Below are 13,163 nucleotides of genomic sequence, written 5' to 3' on the forward strand. Positions count from 1 at the left end.
TGCTTTGGGAAAGATGCCTGTTGTGCCCACGCTGGAGCCAGTCTAGTCTCCAGAGATTCCCTGTAGTCAGGTGGAGCCCGCGGTGTGGTGTTGACTTTGCTACTTCCTGCCCCTCCCCAAATTCCACGGGAAGAAATGGGGAGGGCCGTGGGGAGGTCAGTGCAGGCATTCTCCTGCTGTGCTGTCCTTGTTACTCTTCGGACGAATAGCACTATTCCCGCAGTGGGGTCTGGAGCAGAGAGAAAACCCAGTTCAGGCCCTAAACAAGACCCCGCTATGATGGTACAGACATGAGAGTCACCAGGACGCAGGCACACGCAAAGTCAGAGACAGTCGGGCACAAGTTCTGCATGTTGGCAAGATGAGGGGAGTGTTGTTTGTCAAAGAAGTCGCCTAGAAGACTCTGTTCATATATTTATTTATTTCAACCTGATAGTCACTGGTGCCTGCACAGTGACTTCACTGCTCCAGGCAGCCATTTATTTTCTTTTCTGGCAGTGGTGCACCTGGTTAAGCACACACATTACAGTGCACAAGGACCTGGGTCTGAGTTCCTGGTTCCCACCTGCAGGGGGGAACTTCACAAGTGGTGAAGCAGGGCTGCAGATGTCTCTCTTCCTCTCTTCCTCCCCAATCTGTCTCAATTTCTCTCTGTCTCTATCCAACAACAAATAATTTTTACAAAAGGAAATATAAAAGAAGAGAAAGAGAGACACCTGCAGCATTGCTTCATGGCTTGTAAAGCTCCCCCCCCCCGTACACACACTCAGGTGAGTCCCAGGGGGCTTGAACTGGGGTCCTCACACATGATGGTGTGTGTACCCTACCAGGTGCAACCCCACTCAACCCTCCTAGAAGATTACTACAGAGGTTTAAAGAGCAGTGCTAACCTCAAAGTAAGGAGAGCCCCTGTACCTCTGTACCAAAGAACTAAGTATGGTTTTCAGCAGACTATGGTCTACTGCGCAGATCTGGGGACACCGAAGGGGAGAAGAGGCTCTCTAAGTGGGAGGCTGGGGATCTAAGGCCTTGTGGCAGAGCAGGATGAGGGTGTGATGGAGGGTGATATTCTGACCTCTATCTTGGGGAAATGTAGAAATGTACCTCGCGACAACAGTCCTGTAAGTCAACACCCCCTCAATGAAGTGATGCTAAAGGTGAAAGGGGTGGCGGGGCAAAGGAAGTGAGGAAGGAGGGAGGGAGGGAGGAAGGGAGGGGGTGTGAGGTTGAATCAAATCATACCAGCATGCATTAAATGTTTATTAAGTGCTGAGCACCTGAATGGGTGCTGAGGGTGAGTCTAGAGTCTGGGAACAAAATGAAGAAAATGAAGACACACCGATAATTATAGGCTTTTAACTTAGGTAGGTTTGGGGTATTTTTTTTTTATGAAAATAAGTGCTAAAAGTGAGTCATTGGCCTGACTTCACCTGTCCGTGTGACGGCACTCTGGCTGCAGGTTTGGTTCTCAGTGTGGTCCCTGGGCCAGCAGCATCAGCCACCATCTGGGAACTTGCTAGGAGGGCAAATTCTGGACCCCCACCAAGATGCACTGATCTTGAAATCTCAGGGAAGTCTGTCCCTGAACAAATCCTGCAGGTGGGATTGATATACATTAGGTAGAGTTTGAGAACTGTTAACAGAACACCATCCTTATCCTCTTTACAACCCCTCTGTCATCCGGACGTCTTTGATGAGTGAGTTCAAAGAACGGCACTGAGGACCTACAGTTGGCCCTTTCTGGGACTTTTCATTGATTTTCTCTCTGGTCCCCTGGAGGCAGCCTGTCCACAGGACAGGAGCATGCCAGCCTATTTGTGCTCGAGAGAAAGCGAATGAGAGCAGGCTCTGTGCTGTGAAGGGAGGGGTGCATGTTTAGCACTCGTTGTGTTGAGGGGTGTCTAACTTAGTGGTGTGGTATTTGTAAGTGAATCTGACTACAGACTTAAATTAACAATTTAATCCTTCATCTGTCTCTTGACTGTCAGTTGGTTCCAAACACAGGAGGGAGACCTTGTTGAGAATAACAGGACAGAAGATGGAGAGAAAGAGGAAATGACTTCTTCATGGATCAGAGAAAACCCTTGAACCATAATAAATAAATAAACACTAGAGCCTGGTGGTGGTGTACCTGGTTAAACGCTCACATTGAAATGCACAAGGACCCAGTTTGAGCCTCTGGTCCCCACATGCAGGGGGAAAGATTCACGAGTGGTGAAGCAGGGCTGCAGGTGTCTCTCTGTCTCTCTCCCTATCTCCCCCCTCCTTTCAATTTCTGGTTGTCTCTATCCAATAATACATTTTAAAAATTAAAATAAATAAAACTAAACTAAACTAAACTTTAGAAGGTATCACTTTGCTCCTCTCAGGCTGGGGAGAAAGAAGAAAAGCACTGAAGGAACCGAGCAGCTTGCTCAGGGTCACCTTGACCTTGCTCATCAGCAGCGGAAACAAGCCTAGAACCCAGGACACTTGGCTCTCAACTGTACACTTTCTGAGAAAGGGGGTTGAAGCAAACAACAGAGAAAGGTTAAAGTTCAAGGGGGTAGATATTTCCAGGCAGAAGGCCCGGCCCTGAGCATTCTCCACACGGCAGTGGCTTCAGCATCAGAGCCTGGCTTCAACACCCTTCCCATAGCCCTGGCCTGGCTGCACAGTCCGCTCAGGGAGCTCAGGGCACTGCTTCCCTTGTGCTGAAGTCCCTCACTGCCGAGACTCTCTCCCTGCCTCCCATGTGGGGGAAAATCCTACCAGCCCTTGAAAAGAGCCAACGTAAAATATCTTTCTTCTACAAAGTCCCCTTTGATTTAACCATCCGCCCCTGTACCAGCTGAAACTGATGCTCTTCCTCTGAATCCCCTCAGCACTCTGTTTGTGTGGAGATGGCGCACTTCAGTCTCCACTTCCTATAGCAGCTACACCTTCCCCTTGTGTTAGAATATAAAACACCGGGGCAGGGCAGTAGCGCACTGGGTTAAGCACACACAGAGCAAAACGCAAGGACCGGCGCAAGGATCCCGGATTGAGCCCCTGGCTCCTCACCTTCAGTGAAACAGGTCTGCAGGTATCTTCCTCTCACCCTCTCTATCTTCCCTTCCTCTCTCAATTTCTCTCTGTCCTATCCAACAACAACAGCAACAGCAACAACAACAATGGAAAAAAAAAAATATATATATATATATATATATATGGCCTCCGGGAGCAGCAGATTCATAGTGCAGGCACCAAGCCCTAACGATAACCCTGGACGCAAAAAAAAAAAAAAAAAAGGAAGGAAGGAAGAATATAAACCACCCTGTGGTCCAGGAGGTGACGTGGTGGATAAAGCATTGGGCTTTCAAGCATGAGGTCCTCAGCAGCACATGTCCCAGAGTGATGCTCTGGTTCTCTTTCTCCCTCCTCCAGTGTCTCTCATTAATAATCAAAATCTGTAAATATATATATGAATACTCCTTAAGGGCAGGGGCCATATTTCATCTTATATGTGCCCTTCCTCCATAATGTTTAAGATAGAACACAAATAAACATTTTCTGAGCCCATTATTCAATTGCCAAAGTGCAGAGGTCACGTCACGTGTTGCAGCCCAGTATCAGAGAAATGGACCCCAAAGGATGTCATAGAAAATCCAGCCCTGCTCCCTAGTCCCCACCCCCAAGCCCCAGAAAAAGCGCCAAATACCTTCCAACATTCTACTTTTTTACGCACCACATGACATAATCCCATTTGGGTTCGTCTAACTCATGTAGCTTCATGTACTAATTAAGCTGTAAGACACAACAGGGCATGAATTGATTGTGCAATAATTCACACGCGGGATGTTTGCGCAGTGCTTGGGCGTGAGTTATGACACATTAATTCACGGCCTAGAGGGCCTCGTTGCAATTACAGAACCATTTTTTAAATATCATCTGAGCTGAAAGTACAGATTTTGGTGTGTCCCACCCCAGTCTTCAAGCCCTTACCCCCTAAATGCCAAGGTCACTTTGGCTTCCTTTTTTCTCACTCTGAACTCTCCATCTCCCACTCCAAAGAATGTAGGATCCAATTCTCTGCTCAGTCACTGAGGACCACAGGGGTGCCATGATGACAGGAAGAGACTGAAAGGGGAAGTGACTTCATCACCGCCAGCAAGAAAGAGAGGAACTGGATGAGAAAAAAGTGAAGAAACGGAAACAATGGCCAACTCAAGGTCTACCACTAAGAAGGGCCAAAAAGAATTGTCATGAATTTTGACATTCAGGAAGCCTCACCCAAAGCACTCAGGCAAAACCCACAGTTTTGCAGTCCCCAGCTAGAAATGTGGCGGGTAGGGTCGAGAAACAATAAGTCAGCTGGCTCTGTACTCACAACCCCAAATAGTTCCTTCTGTCTCCTGCCTTCCCAGGGCTTTGGGGAGGTGAGCTCACTTGTGCCGGCTGGCCATCCCATCCTGTGCTCTATAAACACCCTGCGCCATCTGTGAAGTCAGCCGCCAGCCGTCCCACAAGCTGCCCTATTCTGTGAGCTCGTATTAAAACACTCACTTATAACTCCCTATTAATTTTTCACGAGGAGTTATTTTAAACTCGCTCAAACTATTGTCTGAATGTGCCAAATGTATTTTCTTAATGAATGAGCCTGCGTGTGGTTCCTCCTTTCCCCCACTCCCCTGCTGCTAGTCAAATGGTCCCCTCCTCACAGGGGACAAGACTTTAGATGAGAGGTTCACAGCGATCCCCGGAAATGAGTGGAAGGGAGCAGAAAAAAACAAGTCACGAGGCCCACACTCTCCTCCTTGTTGGGGCTTTGGTTTTAAGAGCTTTTCCAAGGCATGTTGGGGGGAAGGGGGCTGGGGCGGGGAAAGGGTTACAGACAAATGATCAAATCAAACTTTTCTATAGATCAGCGAAAGGAGCCCCTGCTGGGTCAGGCCTCCCCCCTACAAACCCATCTCAATGCTCTGTCTGCTACTCGCCAGTTTCAGCATCACAGTTTACTCACAAGCAAGACAATAAAATCAATTCTTTTTTATTATCTTTCCTTTTATTTATTGGATAGAGATAGAGAAAAATCAATAGAGAAGGTGAAGAGAGGGAGAGAGAGAGAGACACCAGCCAAGCGGTGGTGCACCTGGTTAAGTGCACACATTACAATGCACAAGGACAAAGGTTTAAGTCCCTGATCCCCACCCGCAGGAGGAAAGCTTTATGAGCGGTCTTGAAGCAGAGCTGCAGGTGTCTCTCTGTCTCTCTCTCTCTCTATGTCCACTTCCTTCTCAATTTCTCTCTGTCTCTATCCAATAATAAATAAAAATTTAAAGAGGGGGGGAGGGAGAGAGACCAGCCTGCAGCACTACTTCTCTGCTCATGAATTCCCCCTTGCAAATGGAAACTGGGGGCTTGAACCCGGGTCCTTGCACATGGTAACATGTATACTTTTCCAGGTGTGTCACTGTCTAATCCCATAAAATCAACTGTTAACTCACAGAATCTTTCCCTTTTTGTTGTCTTTGGGGCCTTGCATGTGTGTAAATTTCAACACTCTAGGTGGCCTTCTTAGATAGAGAGACAGGCAGACAGACAGACAGACAGAGCAATAGGGAGAGATATGACCACACTTCCTCAGTGCCATGACACACTCCACAAAGTGTGCAAGGCAGGTGCCCTGCTAGCTGAGCTATCTCACTGCCCCCCCTCATGGAATCTTGCTACACTACAATTCTGACTGAGTCCCCCATTCCAGCCCCTCCTTTCCTAACCAGCTGAAAAACCCCTCCCACTACCCTCATGGGAAAACTTAACTCCTTAGCCAGAAATTCTAGATTTGCCTTGTTCTGATGTCTCTACAGGGTCTTCAGCCCCCTTCACTTAGCTAAGAGCTAACGCTTAGTTATTTTTCAATTCTCAGCTCAGAAACTGCTTCTTCCAAGAAGAACCCTCCCTTGATTCTCATGCTGGAACTGATCTGTCTCCTGTGTACCCTCATGGTCTACCCCATCTGCTATTTATCTACCAGATGTGCCAAAATCCCAGCTAAGCTCTCTCCTCCGTGGGACTCCTAGTTAGGTGCTCAATGAATATCTGTTGAACAAAGGTACAAACAGAGAAGAGAAAACCTGGAAGAACACAGAGTCCAGAAGCCCCATCTACCTGACTTTGAGATACATAACTTCGTAACCAAGCGGCCTTTATAAATCTGACTCGGGTAAATATATAAGTGGTATTACACTGCTTGTAGAAGGCAATCAAAATGAAAAGTGTGAAGGGAAAACTGACGGTGAAAAAACCTTGACCACAGATAATTTATGGCATGCTTACGCCACACACAGGTGATAAAGAACAGCTTGTCTGTGAGGATGCTCGTTTTCAAAATACCAGGCTGTCTTTGGTTACAAGGAAGGAACCACCCAAGTCCACTCAGAGAAGCCATGCTTTCTAAAGGTGTTCTATTCAACCCTCCTATCTAGGGGGGACATCCTCTGGGCCAGAGGTTCTCACCTTCGCAGACAGAAACAGCTGGGGAACATTTTCAAACCTCATGCTCTATCCTTTCCCCTTTCTGGAAATTCTTTTTCCAACTAGCGCTTTATTTCCCTTGTCGGCTCTAAACCAACCTAGCTGAAAGAAAATTGTCCTAATTTAAAGCAGAAGAGATTCTAAGCCCTTCCTTCCTAGGAGAGCAACACAGTCCAGCAGTTAAAAGTAAAAGCAGGATGGGGGTGGGTGGGCAGCAGAGCAGCGGGCTGAGCACGCAAGGACCTGTCCAAGAATCCCAGTTAGAGACCCCGGCTCCCCACCTACAGGGGGTCGTTCACCTCACAAGCGGTGAAGCAGTTCTGCAGGTGTCTATCTTTCTTTCCCTCTCTCTGTCTTCCCCTCCTCTCTCGATTTTTCTCTGTCCTATACAACAATTATGACAGCAACAACAATGATAACAACAACAGTGATAAACAACAAGGGCAACAAAAGAGAAAAATTAGCTTCCAGGAACAGTAGGACACCAAGCCCCAGCAATAACCATGGTGGCAAATAAATAAATAAATAAATAAATGCTCTGCGGGAAGATTTATTGCCTCCATATCTCAGTTCTACCCCATAGTCAGGTGACTCTGGACAAGTCACTTAACCTCTCTGGGCTTTACTTTCCACAACTGTCAAACAGAAATGAATGTAAATCCTTCCTAGGCTTGCGGCAGATCAAGTTAAAATAAGGCTTGCAAAGGACTTAGCTTATGCAACATGTACTTAACATAATCTCCCTAATATTTAATGGAATGTTTAAATATAACCCAAAGTCCCCCCAAACTTTGAAAATCAATTTGTCTGTCTAAATCACTAGCCTCAAATCACCCACTACAACTTAAGCCCAGTAGTTAGTCCTCACAAGAAAATAAAAGGATTTATTCCCTATTATTTACATTGATGTTCTAAAGACTCTAATTAGACACCTTCATATATGCTGGTGATAAATTATTTTGGAATCATAGGTCTACTAATTTACAATAAGCACTGGAAAATTAAGACTCAAATGTAATAATAATAATAATAACTAATATTTATTAGATATTTGCTATATACTCTACATTAAATATTCACCTGAACTTCCTCATAATAATTTTAAGAGAGAAATCATCTTGTTATCATTATTTTACATATCAGGAAACCAAGGCTTGGAAGAACTCAGAAATCTGTGAGGATCACAGAATAACTATAAATGATGGGTGTGGAGGAGACAGCATAATGATTGTGCAAACAAAAAGCCCAGGCCTGAGGCTCCCAAACCCCAAGTTCAATCCACTGTACCATAAACCAGAGCTGAGCACTGCCCTTGGCCTCTCTTGGTGTCTTTCCTTCTGTATCTCTCTCATTAAAATAAAGCAACTAAGGCCTGGTGGTGACACACCTGGTTAAGTGCCCATTTTACCAGGCACAAGGACCAAGGTTCAAGCCCCTAGCCCCCACCTACAGAAGGAAAGCTTCATAAGTAGTGAAGCAGTGCCGTATGTGTCTCTGTCTCTGTCTGTCTTTCTCTCTCTCTCTCCTCCATCAATTTCTCTTTGTCTTATCAAATAAAATAGAGACTAAATAAAGAACCCATTCAAGGAAAATTTAAAAAGAAATAAATAATAATTTAAATGGAGCTGAGATTTGAACAAAAACTGTCTGAGACCCAAACTCCAGGCGTCTTGCTATGCTACGCCAGCATCCTTCCCCAGGGCTTTGCTGGGCCTGTGCACAACTCCCACCCCAGCACACCAGATCCTAAGAGGAGCTGAGATTGAGAGGAGGCCAGAGCTCTCCTCTAGTGGCTTCTTGAACTTCATGAATTTGTCTTCTATCTTAAGGAGCCCTAAAGGGAAGAGCTGATTAGGAGAACGAAACGGCATAAATCATGATGATAATAATAGCAATAACAACAGTCCTACCTTTGCCTAGGGGTGTTTGAACTGAATTCTGGGACAAGTAATGCTGGTCACAATAGTGGTGAAAGCAAAAAAAAAAAAGGTATGTCAAAAAAAGTCCACTGGACTATATAAACTTGGAAAACTTACTTAGTGTCTCTAAGCCTCACTTTACTTGTCCATAAAATGGGAATAGTAACACTTAGCTTGCTGGATCAATCTGCTAATCAAATGAAAAGATACAAACTCCCCCCCCCCCACACACACACACACACACACTGTCACTGGGAATGTAACTGGGACCACCACACCAAAGCACAGCCTTAGTGGAACTAAGTACATTCACATCCTTCATTCCAACCTATGAACTCCACTCCGAGACATATATCCTAAAGAAATACACACCTGCAAGGTCCATAAAGAGGCCAGTCTGAGGGCACTCATCACAGGTCTGTTTGGGGTGGGAAGAAGTTGCAAGCAATGCAAATGCCTCTTCCTAGAGGAATAGGTGAGTGAAGTGTGCTTTATGCAACCCTTGGAACAGAGGACGGCCAGCAGAGATAGCCAAGCAGGCTTACCATGGCAGCAAGAGGGGCTCTCAGAAACAACACTGGGAATTTGTAAAAGGAGGCTGAGGTCTATAGGACTGTGCTATTTATGTACATTAGAAACAGCCAAGGAACAGAGAGGAGGGGAAGACAGAGAGAGGGAGAGAGAGACACCTGCAGACCTGCTTCACTGCTTGTGAAGTGACCCAGGTGGGGAGCCAGGGGCTTGAACCGGGATCCTTATGCCGGTCCTTGTGCTTTGTGCCACGTGTGCTTAACCCACTGTACCACCGCATTCATAATAAGCTAAGACAGTATTTACAATGGCCTAAATTATTTTTTTCATCCTAAAAATAATTAGAAACTTTGTTCTTGCCATTCCCTATCCCACTTCCTGAACCCCTCCTGCCCCAAACATCCTGATAAATGGTTTCCGCCCCATTGATTGAAACTGAAGAGGGTTCACAATTCTGTTAATGACAGAATCTGGACAGTAAAAATGAGTACCAGCTATAAAAATAAAAATAAAAAGCAGGGAACAAAGGAAGATGGTACATCCTCCCCCTGCTAGTTTGCCCTGAACCCACTTCCCTTTCCCGATTCCTCTTTCTCCTGCCTCAACTATCTGTGGAGGTACCTGTAGCTGGCACTAATTATGCGACACTCATTTCACTGCTGAGCTGTCCTCAGCCACCAAGATCCAAACAAAGAGCAAAGCAGTGACTCGTAACTGTTTATGTCTTAGTTTTTTAATCACAGATCTCTGAGGTAACTCACCTCAGTTGCCTACTGCTCTGAAGTCCATCTATGGACCCTGAGCTATGACAGCAGGGGCAGGGGCAGGCAATACTTGAGACAATCTCTCTTTCCCTCAACTTTGTTTTGCAGGCTGCTCCTTAAGCCCTTCCCTCTTTCACTGAAGATGAATGAAAGTAGACCTACACACAAAGTGAGAGAAGCAAAGACAAAAGAACAGAACATGGAAATGAAACGAGCATATTCCAGAAGCAGGCTGAACAAATAAACTAACAGAAGAAAACATCAAGCATGTGGCTGAAATCCTGAACAGGCCTAACTGCAGTACAGCCTCTAACAATAGAGAGAAATATGCTCAGATGTAATGTTCAGAAACACCCTCTCCCACAGTCCTCTGCAATTATACCCATCGTTTCTCTTCTGCCCAGCTGCCAGCGTACTTCCATAATGCTACCTCTTCCTGCCCTCAAACCCCTCATCTCATTCCTATCAGCCTTGTAGCCAAGTAAACCTGACCTCTGCTTCATGCAGTGAGCCTTTGGCCTGTGTAAGCTACCTGCCCTGTTCAGTCTTGTCCCTCTAACCTTCTCAGACCTGACCCACAACCTCGCCTCCACTTCCAGGAAGCCTTTCCTGCACTATCTTGACTGGTTGCTGGTTGCCCAGCTCTGACCTTCCTGCTTACCACACCAGCACTTTCAGCTCGCCTGCTGCTCAGCTGTAAGAATTCTCCCTCTCTCCAGCAGTAGCACAGGGGGTTAAGCGCACTGGGCATGAAGCGCAGGACCAGTGTAAGGTTCCCGGTTCAAGCCCCAGCTCCCTACCTGCAGGGGAGTCACTTCACAGACAGTGAAGCAGGTCTACAGGTGTCTGTCTTTCTCTGCCCCTCTCTGTCTTCCCCTCCTCTCTCCATTTCTCTCTGTCCTATCCAACAATGATGACATCAATAACAGCAACAATAATATGTACAACAACAATAAAAAAACAACAAGGGTAACAAAAGGGAAAATAAATAAATATTTTTTTAAAATTTTTTTAAAGAATTCTCCCTCTCTGTCTAGTGGTGTCCTGGTTGTGTCTCTTACATTTCTTTATAGTCTAAAAGCTTCCAGGGGATAGGTCCAGGATCCACATACCTCCGGAATTCCATACTCTTTTTTTTAAATTTTTTTATATTTATTTATTCCCTTTTGTTGCCCTTGCTGTTTTATTGTTGTAGTGTTTATTGTTGTTATTGATGCCATTGTTGTTGGATAGGACAGAGAAAAATGGAGGGGGGGAAGACAGAGAGGGGGAGAGAAAGATAGACACCTGCAGACCTGCTTCACCACTTGTGAAGCAACTCCCTGCAGGTGGGGAGCCGGGGGCTGGAACCCGGGTCCTTAATTCCGGTCCTGGCACTTTGCGCCAAGTGCGCTTAACCCGCTGCACTACCACCTGACTCCCGAATTCCATACTCTTATGCCCAGCCCTCACTGCCCAGGACAGGGGTCGGCTCACAAATTGGTAGGGGGGATTTTTGTGGGGTGGGGGGTTGGTAAGAAGAAGATGAAAAGAGAGAGAGAGAGAGCTGACAGAGGCAGAAACCAAAAACTAAAACACATACAACCATCTTTTTCTACGACGTTTCCCAGTGTGGGTCCTGGTTCTACGAATCTCAGTTTATTAGGAAACAGACTCTCCCAAAGGAGGTGTTTGGGCAGGGGAGGTGCAGAGAGAGGCCAGGGAACATGAAGCCAGCTTGTATGAATTCCATAATGCCCCCGGCTCCCTCCTGCCCTCCCTCCTCCTCCCTGGGTTTCTCAGTCTCTGAGCTCATTCCAAACTCCAAAACAAAAGCTCCATCCCAAGTAGCCAAGAAGAACTCATGTCAAATCCAACAATCCACCCACTAAATTGCAGGCTGTCTTGCTTTCCCAGCCAACCCCACCCACTCTCCTTGGTCCTAGAGGTCATTGTGTTCATGCCTCTTTCTCTAAAAAAGGGCACTGCCCTCACTCTGGACCTTTCCATTTCAAAACATTTCCCCAAGAAAGTTCCACTGGTTCCCTAAGTTCCATATTGCCAGTCCTGCCAATAAGGAAGTTTGGCCTTCAGGCTTCTGCTGAGTCTTTCCAAGTGGAATCTGAATGCAAATTGTTTTTGCTAGAAGTTGCTAAAGAAAGGAGAGAGAAAGACTGATGAGGCTGTTGAAGGAATATTTTCAGGTCTCAGGAAAGTGGACTTTAAAGAAAATATCTCGGGGGGGGGGGCGCTGGGCAGTGATGCACACAGTTAAGTGCACATTACCATGCAGCAGGGCCCCAATTCAAGCCCCCACTCCCCACCTGTGGGGGGGGGGGGTGACAAGTGGTGAAGCAGGTCTGCAGGTGTCTCTCTTTCTCCCTCTCAACTTCTCCCCCTCCCCTCTCAACTTCTCTCTGGCCTATCCAGTAAAATAGAAAGGGGGAAGGAGAAAAATATCCACCAGGAGCAGTGGAAGCAGGTTCCAAACCCCAATGATAACCCTGGTAGCAATATATATATATATTTGGCCTCCAGGGTTATTGCTGGGGCTCAGTGCCTGCACTATGAATCCACTGCTCCTGGAGGCCATTTTTTCTATTTTATTTAATAGGACAGAGAGAAATTGAGAGAGGAGGGGGACATAGAGAGGAAGAGAGAAAAACAGACACCTGCAGACCTGATTTTGCAGTTTGTGAAGCGACTCCCCTGCATGTAGGGAGCCAGGAGCTCAAACCCGGATCCTTGCATGGGTCCTAGCACTTAGTACTATGTGTGCTTAACCAAGTGTGCCACTTCCCAGCGTCCAAAATAAAAATAAATTTTAAAAAAATAGAAAGAAATGAAGGAAGGAAGAAATAAATAAAGGAAGAAAGGAAAAAAAAAGAAAGCATCTCTGGTGAATATATCAGTCCTTCTACATGAAGCTCATTTCCTGGCCCCAAATTATGTAAATTCTCTCATTCTCAAAATTTCCAGAGAATAAAAATCCAGAACCAATCAAACCAGTTTCTCTCAAACAAGCAATTATAAAATGTTCCTTACCTGCCGTCTGAGGTTCTCCAACATTTCCAAATCCTAATTCAAGCATTCTTGCAGCTATGGTGTGTGTGTGTGTGTGTGTGTGTGTGTGTGTGTGTGTGTGTGTGTGTGTGTGTGTGTGTGTGTGTGTGTGTGTGTATGTGTGTGTGTGCGCGCAGGATCAGGAACAAAAGAGCACGGAGGCTTTGAGTTCTCAAGGTAAGAACTTTACACAGTAATGTGTGCTGTCAGTAGTATGTCAACCCTTCTAGAGAAGAGCAGTTCAGAATACATAAGAAAAGGTAAATAGGGCACCAGGAAGTGGCCCATAACCAAGTTAAGCACACGTAGTACAAAGCCCTAGGACCTGTGCAAGGATCTGGGTTCAAGCCTCCGGCTCCCCACCTGCAGGGGAGATGCTTCACAAGCAGTGAAGCAGGTCTGGAGATGTCTC

At 46.1% G+C, this 13,163-nt stretch overlaps 1 long non-coding RNA gene across 1 annotated transcript; it reads right to left on the bottom strand.

The window, feature by feature from the left end:
• Window positions 1-1,246: 1,246 nt before the first annotated feature.
• LOC132539503 (uncharacterized) lies at window positions 1,247-12,873 on the bottom strand. Its single transcript, XR_009550839.1, has 2 exons — window positions 12,734-12,873; window positions 1,247-1,593 (listed from the first exon to the last, which is right to left on the bottom strand). It is a non-coding gene; the product is annotated as an uncharacterized LOC132539503 (long non-coding RNA).
• Window positions 12,874-13,163: the final 290 nt, after the last annotated feature.

Source organism: Erinaceus europaeus, chromosome 7 (assembly GCF_950295315.1).
Source record: "Erinaceus europaeus chromosome 7, mEriEur2.1, whole genome shotgun sequence".
Lineage (NCBI taxonomy): Eukaryota > Metazoa > Chordata > Mammalia > Eulipotyphla > Erinaceidae > Erinaceus > Erinaceus europaeus.